Raw genomic sequence first — 18,516 nt, forward strand, 5'->3', positions numbered from 1 at the left:
AGCAGTGCTACGGTTCAATCGCCACACATAGGTACACGAGAGCAGTTAGCAAAAACTACCCTATCCTGGGAGATCGTCTTAGTTACAACAATCTTGTGGCCCACAGAGGAAGGAGGGCCACTCATGTAGCTCACTCACTAGCCTCGGTTGCCCTTTGCTGGTGTAATTTGTTTCTTTAATGTTAGTTAATACTTTTTTAAAAAACATGAGTGTTTTTTTTAAACTCGTGTTTAAAATACAACTTGACCTGTCTATTTGTATTAGCTAGTTGAAATGAACTCTAAACAGGAGCCTCAAGAGGATCTTGGCCCAAGAACAGAGGTAAATTAACATGAACCTGATAGGACATGATAGATCCCTATTTCTGGAATATATATGGCTCCCATTACAGTAGCACCTGAGCACATTGCAATCTTTAATATAGTTCAGCCTCACACCACGCCCCTGAGGTAGACAGTAAGTACTATTATCCCCATTTTACAAGCAGCGATTTGAAGCATACAAAGATGAACTAACTTGAGCAACACCATACACAAATAAATCCATGGTGGGGGCAGGAAACTGAACTCAGAAGTCCCAGCTTTTACCCTAACCACTGGACCATCATTTCTCTCTTAGGATAAGATCTTAAACCCTGTGATGTAGTTCACTTTCCCCCTTTTCTTCATCTTTCATTGACATCTCTTCCCCATTTCTCTCTTCTCTCTCCAACTTTCCTCCTAACAGGAGAGCACCATCCAGAGAACAGCCATTTTACTTTGACTACTGTCTTTTCCTTGGCAACAGAATACTGAACTTTAAATAGGGAGAATTTAAATAGGGAGTCAAAAATGGAAAAGAATAAAAGATAGCAGAGCCAGAAATTTTTATGTGAATTAGCAGCAAATGCTATGTATAATACCTTTCAAGTTCTACATAAGCCACTACATAAAATATACTTGAGGTCCAAGCCAAATGTTAAGGTCCAGAAATGTACAATGCAAATCACCAATTATATTTATAAACAACTATTACATTCACAAATCCTCATGAATAAAGAACATGAACCCTAATCACTGTTAAATAAGGAAAGCCTCCCCTGTGCTGGGTTTGATAATTAATACTTGGGTAAATCAAGGGCAGAGAAAGTGTTAAGAGAAACCGGATACTGCCTCTGATTGAACAATATGTTTTGTTTTGGATGGGTTCCTGTATGTGCACATCCAGAACCACCTTCACAAAATTGCCCACAAAAAAATGGAGAAAGAAGAAATAATTTACTTTCTTAAATGCGCTGGACTAAAGGCAACAAAATATAGACTCGGAATAACCAGATGACTAGACCTCCAATTCAGAGTTCTACCTAGAATTTATTACATTTAAATGCTATCATACAAACACTCATGTAAATTTTTACAAGTTAGCCACCATTTTTAAAAATATTTATTAAATTAGTACTTTTCTATAATTTCTTGCTTGTAGTGTCAATGGAATGCTAACTTTTGGTTCACAGAAGAGCACAAATATCCTAACAAAGCTGTGTGTTCCAAAAGTTACTTCTAAAAAAGTATCAAAGCTTGTTTAGTATAACTATTCAAGGAGGCCACAGGAAGTGACTCCAAACTCGATGAACACTGCTAATTCACTCCTGGTTCAAAGCAAAAATGTTTAATCACAACGTTTGAGAATCATTATCATTTTACAGTCAGATTCCTTTCTTACTTTTACCATTTTGTTTTATGAATTTTATATCTATGGACAAATATGAGTAGCACAGCAAGACATTTGCTAACTGATTATACCAGGAAAAACAAAAAACTAATGTTTTCCAACATTGTATGTGTTCCTTTCATTCTCAGTTAGAAAGTTTAGAATCTTTCAGAATTTACCAACAGTGAGATAAAATCCTACACACTTTGCTTACACGTGATCCCATTGAAGTTAATGTGACCTATGACATAAAATACAGGACTATGTAGCACTTTAAAGACTAACAAGATGGTTTATTAGATGATGAGCTTTCGTGGGCCAGACCCACTTCCTCAGATCAAATAGTGGAAGAAAATAGTCACAGCCATATATACCAAAGGATACAATTTTAAAAAAATGAACACATATGAAAAGGACAAATCACATTTCAGAACAGAAGGGGGATGCGGAGGGGGGGGGGAAAAGGAAGGTGAATGCCAGTGAGTTCACTGGCATTCACCTTCCTTCCCTCCCCCCCCCCCCAGCATCCCCCTTCTGTTCTGAAATGTGATTTGTCCTTTTCATATGTGTTCATTTTTTTAAAATTGTATCCTTTGGTATATATGGCTGTGACTATTTTCTTCCACTATTTGATCTGAGGAAGTGGGTCTGGCCCACGAAAGCTCATCATCTAATAAACCATCTTGTTAGTCTTTAAAGTGCTACATAGTCCTGTATTTTGTTTCAGCTACACCAGACTAACACGGCTACATTTCTATCACCTATGACATAAGTACGACAAGCAGATTTTGCTGCCTTAATTACTTAAATCCAGTAAGACCATTTTATATTACATTTTGCTTGGTTCAAACACTAATGCTGATGTTGACCACAGTCATCTTTAATTCAGTGCTACAGTTTTGAGGTGGTTTTTTGGATTGGCAAGCTAGACGCGCTTCCTCTCGTTTGCTTGAAGTCACTGGTGATCTATCAGGATTCCAATGGAATTGAACAGCTCTGTTGGAATAGCTCAAAGTCAGTCTGGTGCTGTATTCACTTTGTGTTTTTTAAATTAAATGACCAAGGCAATATATGCAGAGATTGAACCGTTCTAGTCCAACACCTTTGTGACCTGACCTGTGTCAAACCAGATAATTTGCTGAACCACAAGAGGTCAATATTGTCCAACGATGTTACCAAAACTTCCATAGCATACTGGGCTCTTAGAAGAAACAAAAGACAGAACTATGTAGCACTTTAAAGACTAACAAGATGGTTTATTATCTTACCCATTACAAAGATAGCTTCCCCTATTATCACCCCTATGTCACTACCTCACAGAAACTTACCTTCCTGCCCCTCACCCCCACTCTGTTCTAAAATTTGATTTGTCAATTTCACATGCGTTCACTTTTTTTTTTATTGTATCACTTTGGTATATATGGTTGTGCCGATTTTCTTTCACATATTGATCTGAGGAAGTGTGTCTGGCCCACGAAAGCTCATCACCTAATAAACCATCTTGTTAGTCTTTAAAGTGCTGCATAGTCCTGTATTTTGTTTCAGCTACACCAGACTAACACGGCTGCATCTCTATCACTGGGCTCTTAGAAGACATTTAGGGGTTAGTTAGAGCTAATTAACAGCACAGAACACTAAGCTGGGACTGGTGACTGTAAACAAACTTTATGGGACTACGGGAAACTTGGCCACTCTCATGATAAGAGGACATCTGGATAACTAAAACCATGCTGGACCACAGATGTTCCCAGACTAGAGTGTGCTCGACTAGAGAGATTCAATCTGCATAATGAATCCAAAGTAAGCATATACATGCCTTGATCATGCTCCCATTACCAGTGACAAAGCTCCCATCTGACTTCTGCGGTTTAGGACTGGGCTCTCCATATGAATATATTCTTATTTCTTGATAATCAAGTATATCCTGTTTTTCCATTAGTTTCCTATTTCAAGGAAATCATGTAGCGAAAGAGTAAATATTTCTGTCAAGAAAGCTACAGACAGGATATTTTTGCTAGTAAACAAAAGCTCACCAAGTGTTCAATCCTATAAGGCTCCCAACACCTCCTACAGGGTGTTAAGCAGCCTCAATGCCACTACAAATAAAAATAAATAAGTAAAAAGAAAATAAGCACCCTAAAGGTCACATCTTTTTCATGTTAAGTCAATGAAAGTTTTGCAACTGATTTCACTGGGAGCTGGATTGGGGTCTCAATTATCCATCAGCAATATATGGACAAAAAGAAGGACTCAATCCCAGTTCTGCTGAAATGAGAGATTTCTTCGTAGTTTCAAATGAATCAGATCTCTATTTAACACCAAATAATAACTATCTGACAGCAGGCCCAATCATTAATCACATGAGTAACCCTTACTTATGTGAGTAATCATACTGAAACCTAGGACCATTTATGAATAAGTGTTACAGAGTAGACCTAATTCCTTCAATGTTACTGATACTATGAATAAAATTACTACTAAATTAGATTGTACAAAAGAAAACTAAGAAAGTGACTCACTTTTGACACACTGAAGATTTTTTTTGAGTTAGTTTATACAACTGTTAATTACTCTATACAATTGTTAATTACTCTCTCCAAATCCAACTGTAAACTTCAATTTGCATGTTGCTTTCTTTGGTGATGATATTTAAAATAGCAAAATGTAAACCATTTGAACATTCTTGTACTCTATATCAAAGGTTTCTGGTACCACTCTCAACAAGGCGTAACAGGCATCTTGCAATCTGAATCTATAAATCATTAAATGGTTTAACACCAAGCAGCCAATCATTTTTCGGTACTTGAGATGAGATTTCTTCCATTCAAAGTTTCATACTCAAAGATAGTCTTTTATCTTTTGGTGAAGGTATTTGGCACACTTTTCCAAAGCTATTACTTTAAGAAACATCTTTTTTAAGGTAATAACCTGTTTTGTCATTTTTGTAGATGTATAAATTGCTATATGCTTAATTCCTTACTACCAGCCTCATATGCTATTTGACCATTTTCAGTTCAATTGTGTAAATATTTGGTAAATTGCTGTATTTTATGCACCGCTATTTTTATTTTGTAATCACGCCATTTCTTCTATGTAGCAAAAGGAGCCATTTGGTAAATACTAACTGATAACTTGCAGTCTGAACTGCATGGGCACATTTAAGAGATAAGAATTCTAAAAATGTTTTATTTTTATGGAAAGATGCCAAAGAGGAAAGAAAAAAAAATACTATTGCATTTGCCATACTATTAAGTTTCAAATTTTAAAGAAACAGTTTTTGGATATGTACATGGTCATCAAAGCAACCACATACAGAATGGTGTGAAATTTTCAACACACATACTGATGATCTCTGTTGTACCTGCTTACTGCAAATAGAAATTTCATGACTATCTAAACCTCAGGCTTTAAGGTCATTACAGCATCCTGCCCTATTATTTTACTGCATCACAGAGATCAGGCACACATCAGAAGAAACTCCCCTCTCTTCCCTTGGCTTTCCTGAACAAGGGGATACTATGCAATATGCAAACAGCTAAAGAAGAAGCGCTCACAAACCCCTTGGTCACCCACTTACACCCTGAGACAAAGGCTAACCCCATAGGTTCGGAAAAGCACTACCAGCTCAAGTGCCTTAGGGGACATGGGGCTGGGGGCGAACCAAGAGCAGAGTGAAAGGCGCATGCATGGCAAGCTGCAGCTGCAGCCCAGCCTTCGCAGCTCACCTGGGAGTAGCAGTTGCAGCTGCTGCTGCAGCCCGGCCACAGCCCGCTGCCATTTGTTGCTTGTATTCTGAGGGAGCCGCAGCCCAGTCATTTAGAAACCGCCTTTCCTCATCATGATCACAACCAGCACCGCCTGCTTCATGCTTCGTAGCAACTGGTCCGGGTAGGTTTCAAAGTGGAAAAATCCCAAGGCAACACAAACAGCATCTTCCCATCTCTCTCTCTCTCTCCCCATGCACCATCCTCAGCTTCCACTGCCAGTTGCACGCGCCTCTCTCACTTCACTTTGCTCACTCATCGCCACTTGCATGCTGATCAGCTTGACACTCTGCAACCCGCGCGTGTCACCAGCTTGCAAGCAAGGAATCAAGACACGCCTTGAAAATGCTCCCTCGGCTCCAGCACTGGGCGGGGGCCCTTCAATCCCTTCTAGCTCCCCAGCCCCCGGCAGGAGGGGGGTTAACCCTAGTTCCTGCAGCCTCCGCTCCTTTATTCAGCTCCACCCCACCCTTCCTGCCCACCTACCGCCTTAGGGGCCTTCCGGGGAGTTTCTACACGCCGCGGGTCCCAGCTAGCTCCGGGAAGCAGCAGACGCTGGGCCCGGCTGCGGCAGGGATGCCGGGGCTCCAGGGGGAGAAGCGCGAGCAGCTAGTGCCATGCAGAGCACTGGGCTCTCCTAGACAGGCAGCGGGTGTCTCCGCTGCCCGGAGCCTTTAGCCCCACTGGAGAGTGTGCGCGCGCGGGCATGTGCCCTTACCACCCCTACCAGGACACGCTTTGCCCCAGTCGTTGCTACAGCGGGGGGGGGGGGGAGGGGTGCAGCCCGGCGTTTCGCTGTCCCCTCCAGCCCAACTCCCGGAGTTGCTCTTCGTGCCCCACAGCCCCGTCCGCGCCCAAGCCAGCCAGCCACACAGCCCCGCTCCCAGGCATTGCCCCCGTCTCCTGCCCCGGGCCGCCCACCCCCGGCATCCTGCCCCAGCTCAGAAGGGGAAGCCCAGACACGGGGGGGCACAACCGCCCGCCCGCGCCGGGTCAGGATCCCACCTAGCCCCGGGCGAAGCCAGCTCCATTTCCTGCAGCCTGCTGCCCTCCCAGCACGGCCCCCCCTCCGGTCTCGCCCGCTCCCCGGGGCTGGGGCACGGCTCTGCCCCGCCCAGTTAAGAAATAAAGGAAACGCAGCGAACGGGGGCAGGGGGAAGCGACGCCCCGGGGCCTGCCTGCAAAAGTTCCCGGAGTTGCGATCAGCGGCAGAGCAGCGCGCGCCCGGGCCAGACGAAGGGCTCCCGGGAGCAGGCGGGCAGCGCAACAGGCGGCGGCGGCGCCTTACCTCGCCTGACGCCTCCGGTGCCTGCCCAGCCGCGGCTCCATAGGAGCGGCGGGGAGCCGGGCTGCAAGGGCCGCGCACGCTCTGCCCCGCGGCTACCTCAGCCGGCCGACGAGCGTGGCGATGCGGGCAGCCGCCGCTCGGGCATCTTGGAGGAAGGGGAGCGAGCGCTGCTGCAGAGCCGGGACCCGGGCGGGCAGGAGCCTTCCTCCCAGGCAGCACGCGCTGCCTGCCCCCGCCTGCCACTGCCACATGCCAGCGCCCGGCTGGCTTCGAGAGGGGTGGGGTTTGCTGTTCCTGGCTCCCGAGGTGCGCGGGGGGCCGGGAGCGCCCCCTGCGGCTCCACCGCAGCCCGCCCCTGCTCAGGAGCGCCGGGAATCACCTCCTCCGGGAACCCGGAGGAGGGGGAGGAGAAGGGTTTCCCCGCTAGCCTGTAAATCCGGAGTAACTCCGACGGCATTCGTGTAAAAGCCATGCGAGTGACTCCGAGCCCTGTTATTCATCCCCTTCCGTGGTCCACTCCGCCTGGGATGATTTTCAGCCGCAGCTCCTAAAGATACGGGCATAGTTTTTCCCCTTTGTAAAGCACCATGGCCTGTGTCACAGCGTGGATTACCAAAGACACTAGGCATTTTAAATCTTACGTCCCCAGTGAGTGCTTTATTACTCCCTGACTTCTACAAATTATTACTCTGGACTGTGCAATATAAACCTCATATGTCTCATGTTTTGCACAGCCTGGTGGTTGGAAATTTGGTTGTCTGTAGCTGGTTTACTGCTTCTGCTTATAAAGGGCTGATGAAGATGCTCATTTTGTTTGTTTTTAACTATGCTCTTCACAAAATGCTAAATAGAGTAAAATGGAAAAGTTGATTGTTTTGGATACAGCCAATTGCTTGGCTCTACTCTAATTAGATAATAAGTGCATTAAACTTATGTAGGCGGCCGCTGATGGAGACAGGATGCTGGAGGAGATGCACCACTGCTGTGCCAATTCCTGTGTTCCAGCTGAACAGTGGACAAGATCTCCTGGGCATAGATCCAGTTTGCATAGCTTTTCCCTCTTTTTTTCATCTGGTTACTGTACAACTTAAAGCTCACCATTCCCAGACTTTACACGATGGTATCTTTCCCCATGTGAGTAGAGTCCCTCTGAGCTACCTGAGTAAGGCTTTGCAAGATCAGGCCTTTAGATAGTAATTTCCTTCCATAAAAAACTGTGGGGCACATTGTGATTACTTTATTCTCCTGAAGAGTCTTCATGAATTCCAAACTGGTCAGCTGTCTCTTTTTATGTACACAAAACCTTATATACACTGGGTTATCATTTATTTTTATAAATATAAGAGACATTGATATAACTGTTGTCAGCTTGCACAAGAAATACACAAAGTCTTACATCTTTTATACTCAGTATAAAAATACATGAATATGCATTCTCATTTAGAACTATTTGATTTTTGTCTATCTGATATGCTTTTCTATTATTAAAATTAAAATGCTTTGGGGGGATGGAGTTCCTGGCCTATCCACAAAGGACTATAGACCCTTTCAACCTTCATCTCTTTAATCTTTGTTCTAAGGCAGTTTGTGACCAAAAGTGTTCACCGTTTGATTAAAAAAAAAGACATTTAGGTGACTAAATGTTAAATATATAATATGGAGATATACCTATCTCATAGAACTGGAAGGAACCTTGAAAGGTCATTGAGTCCAGTCCCCTGCCCTCACAGCAGGATGAAGTACCATCCCTGACAGGTACTTGATTTGCAAACAGGTCAACTTTCACTCGTTTAGACTGAGACTCACTGATTTTGGAACAGTATTAAAGTAATGTTGAAAGTACAAAAATATTAATAAATACTGAGAACAATAAACGAAAAGGCAGCATATTGGGACAATTGCACCAAAATGCAGCTTGTGTTTATATTTTCAGTTTCCAGCAAGTGGGCACCAGACAACATCACAACACCTATTATGTAGGCATTCAACTGATGCACACATTCCTAGTATTCCTATCATAGATCTTTCAAAGCTGCTATCTGAGGCTATGTCTACACTGGCGCGATTTTGCGCCAGAGATATGCAAATGAGGCTAAGCGTGGAATATCGCCGAACCTCATTTGCATTCCTAATGAGCCACCATTTTTGCAGAAGAGGCTCTTGCACCAGAAGGAGTTGTCTACACTGCCTCTTCTTGCGCAAGAAAAACCCTCTTGCGCAATGCCGCTATGCTGATTATTTTCATAATCAGCCTCTTCCACAAAAATGGTGGCTCATTAGGTATGCAAATGAGGCTTGGCGATATTCCACGCTTAGCCTCATTTGCATATCTCTGGCACAACAACCCGCCAGTGTAGACATAGCCTGAGTGTGGCTTTAGTGATAGACTTGGCAACATTCATTTTTTTATTTTGACAGTTAATATCTGTAGTACGTTAGGATTTACTGTCATGGTGTCCTGACAGGCCTGCTTCATCAGTGATTATAACCAGAATGCAACATGCATATGTGCTCACTCATGTGTACAAATAGTCAACCCAGCAGACTCCAAGAAAGCTCCCAGAGACCACAAATCTGATAAGGATCAAAGATACCTGGCCAGATTTATTGTTAAGCAAAGTACTGTAGTAGTTGTCAACAGACTCCACCAAACCACTACACATATGAACCTATAACAATGGAAGGAACCTTGAAAGGTCATTGAGTCCTGTCCCCTGCCCTCACAGCAGGACGAAGTACCATCCCTGACAGGTACTTGATTTGCAAACAGGTCAACTTTCAGTGGGAGGTCCCACTTCCCCCTCAGCTGGACAAAGACTGCCCCTCCAAGATACCATTTTATATACAGATACAAACAAATTACATATCGCTCCTGACATTATCTGGTTACCACCCTCTGTTGCTACTTGGATACTACCCATCAACCTGCACCTTGTGGTTCAGTTAGAACATCTCTATCCATCATGCTGTCATTTTAGATCCTTTTCTGAACCTGGGTCAGTATATGTTGGGTGTGTGGGTACCAACGTCTTTTTTAACAAGCTAGTGGTACCATCCTTTTGGATGTGCTTTTAATTTATGACCAGTACCAATTTCTGCTTTGCAGGCGGTACCTAGGATCAATTACTGTTCTACACCTGGTAGGCCTATTACCAATTAGTGTTTTACACTCCAGGTCCTGTTTGTGCCAAGTTCTGTGAGCAGGAGCCTGACTCTTACTCACAGCTTAACTCTGCTTTATATTAGCCAAGTTTTGTTCACTGTTAGCTAGGACTCAGGCCTTAAACCAGTCCTTTGCTACATGAGCTTATATTTCAGGCCCTCTTCTTACTACTATATATATAAATATATATATTCATAGTAACACAAAATTATGAGGTTTAATTTTTATTGTATTGATTTATATTCCACAGTTGTGGAAAAATATGGAGTATCAAAAATTGAGTCATATTTAAATGACAGACATTGAGATCAAAACTTTAAAGATTTATCACCTTTCAAACACAACATGTCCACATCCTATATCAAGTTTTAGCATTAGCTCTAATAAGTTTTTTTCTTATTCTATCTGTACATTTTGATTATTAACAAAAATTTGTGTTGGATGGTTTGTGTATGGTGAAATTGACATTTGGCATTTACCAATAAAAATATAATCCTTCCAAGCCTACTTACTTTTGAATATTTTAAGTAAAAGCCCTTCATTGTAAAGAAACAAATCATAGCTGCTCCCTATTGGCTGAAAAGAAAGAAACGTTTTTTGATTAGGTAAAAATATAAAACTTGCCCCGGTGGCACTGTCCCTTTAAAACTGAAATTACTCCAGTAAGGTGCAATCTAAGCAATGTATATGGTTTTGAAATAAAATTAAATTAAATTAAATAATGATGACATAACTGATCCTGCAAAATTTGACTTCTCAGATTAGCATTCACTCATACAATTAATCCATTCACTTAAATGGAATTTATTTGCATGACTAAGGACTTTTCACATGATTAGAAATTATCAACAATTAATTATTTCTGCTTCTGTTGTTGAAATTTCAGTTAAGTGAAAATGTTCTGACTCTGTACATATGAGTCAAAGGATTCTCAGGGCTACGGACCAAGACCTACTTGTGAGAGAAGCTGAGTGTTGTAGCTAGAGTTAAAGTTGATCAGCATTCAGCACCTCTTTAAAGCAGAAAAAAAAGTAAACTTACTTGGGAAAATTACTACAGTATACGCACCAGAGCTAGCTGCTGCTAAAATGTCATATAGAGTTTTGTAGTTAAATATGGCCAGTGTCATGCTTCCTCCTTTGTCTCTGTACAAAGTAGATGGAATATGCTGTTCCTTTAGGCAGAAGAAACTACTTAATTTTTGAGAACATAATCCTTGAGTTGAGCCTCTTGGAAGATTTAATTTATTAGCACATCTGCTAGCATGTGAATTTTATGCCATTGTTAGAAGTGAAAGGATTAATCCTCTATTTAAAAGAATATAAGTGTAATGGATAAGGAGAAGGTCATTTGGCTTCTCTCAGCACGGGAAGAAACTGTAATACATGCTGATTTCTGCATGCATAGCTATGAAAATTATAAAATAATAGATGGTACCAGATGGTTCTTTAACTTACTTCATAAAATAATTTTGATTGCTGTTTCAAGGGCCCAATCCTGGAAAACCTTAAACTGATGAATAAGCTTTGATCATATAAATAGTTCACATCAACAGGACTACATATAGGGACTTTTCATGTGAATATGGATTTGCAAGATGGGTCCTTAAAAATTTGTAAATATTAACCAAAATTATTTTTCAGGGTCAATTAAGTCATCTAGTATTATCTATTTCTATTAGCCTCCCAAATATTCACAGCTATGTATGCAGAAGTCAGCAAATAAGGTAGCTTTTTCTTGTGCTGAGCGAAGCCAAATGACCTTCTCTTTATTCTTTACATGTATATTCATTTTTAAAAGACGATTGATCCTTTCACTTCAAACAATGGCATAACAATCATATTCTAGCCAATGCACTAATGAACTGCGTCTTCCAACTGGTTTGCCTCTAGAACATGTTCTCAGGAATTTAGTAGTAATATCTCTTCTGCTTAAGACTAAGATTGGGGCTCTGATGCCACAAACGTGTACAGGTGGCAGTGCAGAGATTTTGCCTGAGATGGGCACAAACAGGTGCAATCCTACACTCCACTGTTAGGTGCCTAAATCACCAGAAGTAGTGCCACTGCAATCCATTAAGTTGTCACATGGCTGAGGCCTGACTCTGCAGGTGCCTAAACTCACTCAGAATTTAAGATTCCACCTCACAAGTTCCCTAAGGGCCTCAGTTTTTAGCTGCCTCACTTTAGAGGTCCAAACTCCTATCTCCTGCCTAAGCTCTAGACTGATTCATCAGCAGAGGAAGACAGGTATTCAGCTGCCTAAATCATATGTAGGGCCAACCTGGTAGGCCTACATGACCAGGTCCCAACCAAACGCTGTCCAAAGGAAGAGCTGATACTGCCCAGATAGCTTTTAGCTTTTTAAATAAAGCCCTTCTCCCACTCTGGCAGAGAGGATGGACTTGAACCTTGGTGTCTCACATCCCAGGCAAGAGGTCTCTCCACAGTGACAGAACTAAATGTTATAATGAGGAGAGTGACAGCACCACCACTTCTTCCTCCTTCAACCATTTTGTGTAGAGCAAGGCAAGCTCTTGAGTCATTCCTGCAAGAAACAGCTTTGCTGATTCTCCAGGTAGCAGCTTCCCATTTGTGGATGGCAAGCAGATATAAAATGCTTCCCTGCTCCGTAGGGACCTATCTCCACGAGAGGGAGCTTAGCACAACACCTCTGTCATCAGCATCTCTCATAGGCTAGTTTAGTGGCTCCACAGCTAGCATTCTGGTCTTTCTGGATTCCATTCTAAGACACCTACCTCCCGCCATTCATTGTATATGGAGTCTAACAAGGCTTCATGAATCACTGTGTTGTTCCTGTGATTGTTTAGGTGCCTAAAAGTAAAGCGAGTTTATGGTCAGCATAGCTATCTCCCAAATCTTTTCATAGATACCACTCAATAGGCCAGACCCTGCCCTATTTTCTGGGGCCCTGGCCTACAAGAATAACAGACTCCATCTGCTCCTTGCAGAACCATTAGAGCAAAATCTACAAAATGCTGGAATATTGGAATGCAAAAACTCCTTCTAACAACAAGTAGTTATTTCCCAAATAAAATGACTTGGGTGTCCTGCTATTTAATTAGGCTCTGAACTCACATCCATAATGTGGAAGAAAACAAGCCTTCACTCTGCGTTGTGTTTAAGCAACAATAACCATGGTGTGGAAGCATTCATTTCCCTAGGAACTACAAGTGCTCAGCCCTTCTCAGAATCAAGCCATTGAGCACCAACTTTCAAAACCCTTCCTCTCAGGTGGAGATGGTCAGAAAATGTTCATCCAATGGAACAATGTTCATCTTCTGTTTTCCATAGAAGAGAAATAAAAATTCCCTTGTAATATTGTCTATTTGCTGCCTGCTCTCCCCAAGTGAGTGAGATTAATCCTATGGATGTTAGCAGGGGGTGAGCCACAGATCAAGTACTGTAAATCCTAATGGAGCTATAATAATTAACACCAGCTGAGGCTCTGCCCCAGTAAAACAAATTTTGAATAAAATCCACCCTTGTAGAAGACCAGCACAAATCATCTACACAACTTATACCTTATGCCGGGCTTTTGTACATGGGTGAATTTGACTGAGGATTGAGTTAGGATTGAGCTACTCATATAAAGGATTATAGTAAGGGATCCTAAATGTGTTTTTCCAATACACCATTTACTTCAATTTCTGCTCTATAAATGAGCACATTTGATAAACATTAACATTTTGAAAGATTTCACTCTTTTCCCAAATACCTCTTCTCTGTACAATGAGGATTTCATCTAAAACCAGAAAAATCAGCACCCATTTTAATTGGAGGTCCATGGCATTATGGAACAGTATTTCTGTCGTATGTATTAGAAAATCCTGGGATTTTCAATAATTGGTTAATCATAATAGAAAAACACATAGGCTACGTCTAGACTGGCATGATTTTCCGAAAATGCTTTTAACGGAAAACTTTTCCGTTAAAAGCATTTTCGGAAAAGAGCGTCTAGATTGGCCACGGTCGCTTTTCTGCAAAAAAGCCCCAATTGCCATTTTCGCGATCTGGGATTTTTTGCGGAAAACAAATCTCAGCTGTCTACACTGGCCCTTTTGCGCAAAAGTTTTGCACAAAAGGACTTTTGCCCGAACGGGAGCAGCATAGTATTTCCGCAAAAAGCACTGATTTCTTACAGTAGGAAGTCAGTGCTTTTGCGGAAATTCAAGCGGCCAGTGTAGACAGCTGGCAAGTTTTTCCAGAAAAACGGCTGATTTTCCGGAAAAACTGGCCAGTCTAGACACAGCCATAGACTATAAATAAGCCTTACTACTTCGGCCCTCAATAGCACCTATCTCAGATTTTTAAAAAAATCAGATGAAGTACCTTTTTCAGCGACGTGCTTTAAAATTACTTGAAATCAGTGTTTTGGGCTGCCTTTCAGGGTCTTTTCCACTTATGTGGTGAGGGCTCTATATCTTCACAAGGCATACAAATGTGAAACTTGTGCAAAGGATAATAATAATGGTGCCTAATTTTCAAATGCCACTGGGAGGACCACCAGGAGATCATCGACAAAATGAATCACAAGGCCTACCAAACAGGGACAAACAAAGCCACATGGACATTCAAATAATGAAACCACTTACACAACATGTAGGAAGGAAACAAAAAAGCAGTGAGCTTTGTCCACATGACTTTGGGCTTATTGGAGGGGGAAGAATATTCTAGAATTGTTTGTCTCACCTCTCATTTCTAAAGTCTGTTCCAATGCAATTCACAGTATGGCAGGAAGTCCCTCTAGCTGGCCAGTCCTATAGTATTCAATACTTTAAATGATAAAGGTAAAACCATGAAAAACTCAAGAGATGATACTGAGATGTGGAGGGCCTGCTGTGAGATGCCAGGTGTCTTCATTGCAGTCAATGAGAGCTGAGGGTGCTCAACAGTTCAACATCTCTTGGGGTATGTCTACACTACAGAGTTTTGTCAGAAAAACAGATGTTTTTCCGACAAAACCCGAGTAATGTCCACAGTGCAATCGCATTCTTCTGAAAGTAAATCTAAAGAACAGAGGGGTTTTCCGGCATTGGTAATCCTCTTTCTATGAGGAAGAAGCCTTTTTCCGAAAGAGCTCTTTTGGAAAAAGGCATTTGTGGATGGGGAAAAGGGAGTTCTTTCACAAGAAGAGGAAAGAGGAAAAAGCACTGGTGCTCTGGTGGCCATTCCGCCGATAGTAATCACAGTTTACATGTAAGATAGCATCCATTCAGTGTGGACACTATGGGCTCGTCTACACTGGCCCCTTTTCCGAAAGGGGCATGCTAATTTGACAGGTCGTAATAGGGAAATCCGCGGGGGATTTAAATATCCCCCGCAGCATTTAAATAAAAATGTCCGCCGCTTTTTTCCGAAGTAGGAATAAGAGATCTCCGGAAAAAGGCTTTTTTCCGGAGGATCGGGGCCAGTGTAGACGCTCTTTTCCGGCTTTTCTAAAAGCCGGAAAAAAGCGGCGGACATTTTTATTTAAATGCCGCGGGGGATATTTAAATCCCCCGCGGATTTCCCTATTACGACCTGTCAAATTAGCATGCCCCTTTTGGAAAAGGGGCCAGTGTAGACGTAGCCTATCTGTTGAAAAAGCAGATTGCTTTTTCGATGCGCTTTCGCAGTGTGAATGCTCTCTTTCGGAAGAAGTTATTTCGGAAGATTTCTTCAGAAAAAGCTTATTCCAAAAGAAGCCTGCAGTCTAGACATAGCTTTGATGACAGTACTTACACCCTTTTGGATATACACATTTGAATAGATGTTGTGTTTATTGTAGCTGCAATCTACAAATAAAGCATATTACAGCTCTCTGTCCCTGTAATCATACAATTAGTGAATGCTATTTCTAAAAGCCTATCCAAAGGATTAGAGGGGGAGAAAAGCAGCTCTGACTTGTGAAATGATGCCTAGAAAACAACTACAAAGAACACCAATACTGTGGGTCCTTTATGTAATTCATGAATTTTGAATAATATACATGTGTAAACATTGCAGCATTGTATTGATCATTAAACATATTAAGACACCATAAATAAATATATAAATAAAGCAATAAATAATAGTATATAAGCCTGAAAAAATATTTTCTTCTTGGAGATCATAGTGCATGGTATATACAATTTGATGAAGTTCGGCACTGCAAAATTCACTCAGTATCTTGCTTCCAGAGAGTATAAATCAGGCAAAAATTATTATCATTCACTTAAAAATCTGAAGAGTGAGGACATTATGTCAGAGTTCATTTTCAATACAGAGTTATATTAAAAGTGAAATCTCTGCATTTTTGCTTTCTTTTCAGCAGTCAACATGACCCATCCCATTGTTAGGTACTTATTATTTGAACTTTTTTTTTAACATTTATATATTTCTTAACATGATGGTATTCAGTCGATCCAGACATTCTGAGGATTATCCCAATGGCAATGGTAGCTGAATTTTCAATAACTATTACAGGAGCAGGATTTAGGCAACTATAATCTCCCTTAGCCAACCACTACACGCTTATTTGAGTGACCAAGGGAATGCCATGTTTATTTAATAAAGCATCACCTGTAAAGTTTCTTGAATGCCAGTGATGTGCAGAATGCACTATCCTGCTATAACATTAATGAATCCCATTGAAAGGAACTATTTATAAAGTTCAGCTGTGTATAACATATAGCCAATGGAACTAGGTTGCCAGAAAAAAGACAAATCCAGTCACTTTTCTTGGGAAAGTGTCAGGTCACTATGGGGATTGTTTTAGGGCAGTCAGAAATTCAGACTCTGAAATGGAGTTACCTGGAATATTATATTCCACCTGGTTCTTTGGGCAATGAACAATACTACAACAATATCAACAATGCTATATCTCATTTCAAGGGATTTCTAGGAAGTACTAAAATATAGATCCAAATTGAGGAAATAAGCTTTATTAAGAAAAGCACTTAAGCATATGCTTAAGCCACATTAAAGTAATACTTAAAGTTAAGCATATGCTTAAATATATTCCTGAATCAATGCCATAACCAGGATGCTTTTTATTGTAAGTAAAGTAGACCCACACTTCCTTCTGACGTTTGATTGAATATATGCATAGCTTTGTAAATAAAGTTCATCTTGCATCTTCAGTCTTTTCCCATGCAAATTCTATTTTGTATAATGCTACTTGTTATCATCTAGCTCAAAAAACTATTTGTTTAAAGAGCTATTGCTTATAATGTGAGCTGTTAGAAGCAACCAAGTGTGTCTCAGAATTATTGTGCAAGGCATCTAGGTGATAAATGAGAAACTTCGATAGATTTAGAATGTTTCTGAAACAGAAAAAAAAAGGCTTTAAAAAACGAAAGCCCAAACCAGCTAACAGTAACACAAAAGATATTGATTTTAGATCCATATATCTGAGACATTGTTTAGGGGAAATTGAATATTTCTTAGTTTGTTTGTAAAATCAGTAGAGCCCTGTAAATCTGCGGATATGCGTTTTATATCTATGGATATGGATGCAGATATCTGCGGTTCAGTTATGCAGATACAGATGCAGATACAAAATTTTGTATCCATGCAGGGCTCTAAATATCAAGAGGACAAGTAAAAACTAAAACTGAGCAGGCAGAACTCATATGGTACTCATATAGTACCATGGTCTGTTTTTGTTCAAATAAATCCAGTTGGTTGCTATCACATTTTTTATTCCAAAAATACTCAGAGAACTATTAGCCAGCCACATTATTACACAATTGTTATTTTTTAAAGATATGCACATTGCTATACCTTTACATGGCACATTACACACAGAGAGATATGTTCCTGACCTGCAAGAGCTTACAACTTAAGGGCCAGCTCCTGCAAAAATGATGGTTATAGAACCATAGAAATGTAAGGCTGGAAAGGACATGGGAAAGCCATCTTGTCCACTGTCCTGAGGTGAGGCAGGACCAAGCACACCCAGACCATCTCTGGCAGATACATGTCTAGCATGTTCTTAAAAACCTCCAGTGACACAATATCCATTAAAAATAACAAGGAGTCCTGTGGCACCTTATAGACCTACAAATTTATTATAAGCTTTTGTGGGTAAAAACCACTTCATCAGATGCTCAGAGTGGAAATCACAGAGGTAAGTATATAATATACTAGCAGAGTGTTTCTCAAAGCGGTCCGTGGACCTACTCTGGGAAAGCTGCTATCAGGCCACTCCAGTTTGTTGACTTACCAGCTCCGCAGCCACAGAGTTTCATGGCTCCCATTGACAGCAGTTCACCATTTGCCACCAAGGGGAGCCGCAGGAAGAAGCAACCCAGGTCCTGCGGCTCCCCTTGGCTGCAAATGGTGAATTGCAGCTAATGGGAGCCACGAAGCTCTGTGGCTGTAGAGCCTGTAAGTAAACAAATCGAAGCAGCCCAGTAGCAACTCTCTCGGGGTACATCTACACTAGCTCATTAGTTCGAGTTAGGCAGGGTAATTAGGGCAAGCGAAGTTGCAAATGAAGCCCGGGATTTAAATATCCCGGGCTTCATTTGCATGTTCCCGGGCTCCGCCATTTTTAAATCCCCCTTAGTCCGAACTCCATGCCTGCGGCTACACGCGGCACGGAGTAGATAGTTAGAATTAAAGATC

General features: G+C 41.5%; 1 protein-coding gene across 7 annotated transcripts in view; it reads right to left on the bottom strand.

Annotated features, from left to right (window-relative positions):
• The window catches only part of LRRC3B (leucine rich repeat containing 3B), an 85,869-nt gene extending 78,590 nt beyond the window's left edge, over positions 1 to 7,279 (bottom strand). For 2 of the 7 annotated variants that reach the window (XM_075922013.1, XM_075922008.1), the window contains exon 1: positions 5,415 to 5,928. The gene's annotated coding sequence lies outside the window, so the exon portion shown is untranslated. The other 5 variants (XM_075922007.1, XM_075922014.1, XM_075922018.1 and 2 more) reach the window with 5 other exon arrangements.
• Between the last annotated feature and the right edge of the window lie 11,237 nt (positions 7,280 to 18,516).

The sequence above is a fragment of the Pelodiscus sinensis genome, chromosome 2 (genome assembly GCF_049634645.1).
Source record: "Pelodiscus sinensis isolate JC-2024 chromosome 2, ASM4963464v1, whole genome shotgun sequence".
NCBI lineage: Eukaryota > Metazoa > Chordata > Testudines > Trionychidae > Pelodiscus > Pelodiscus sinensis.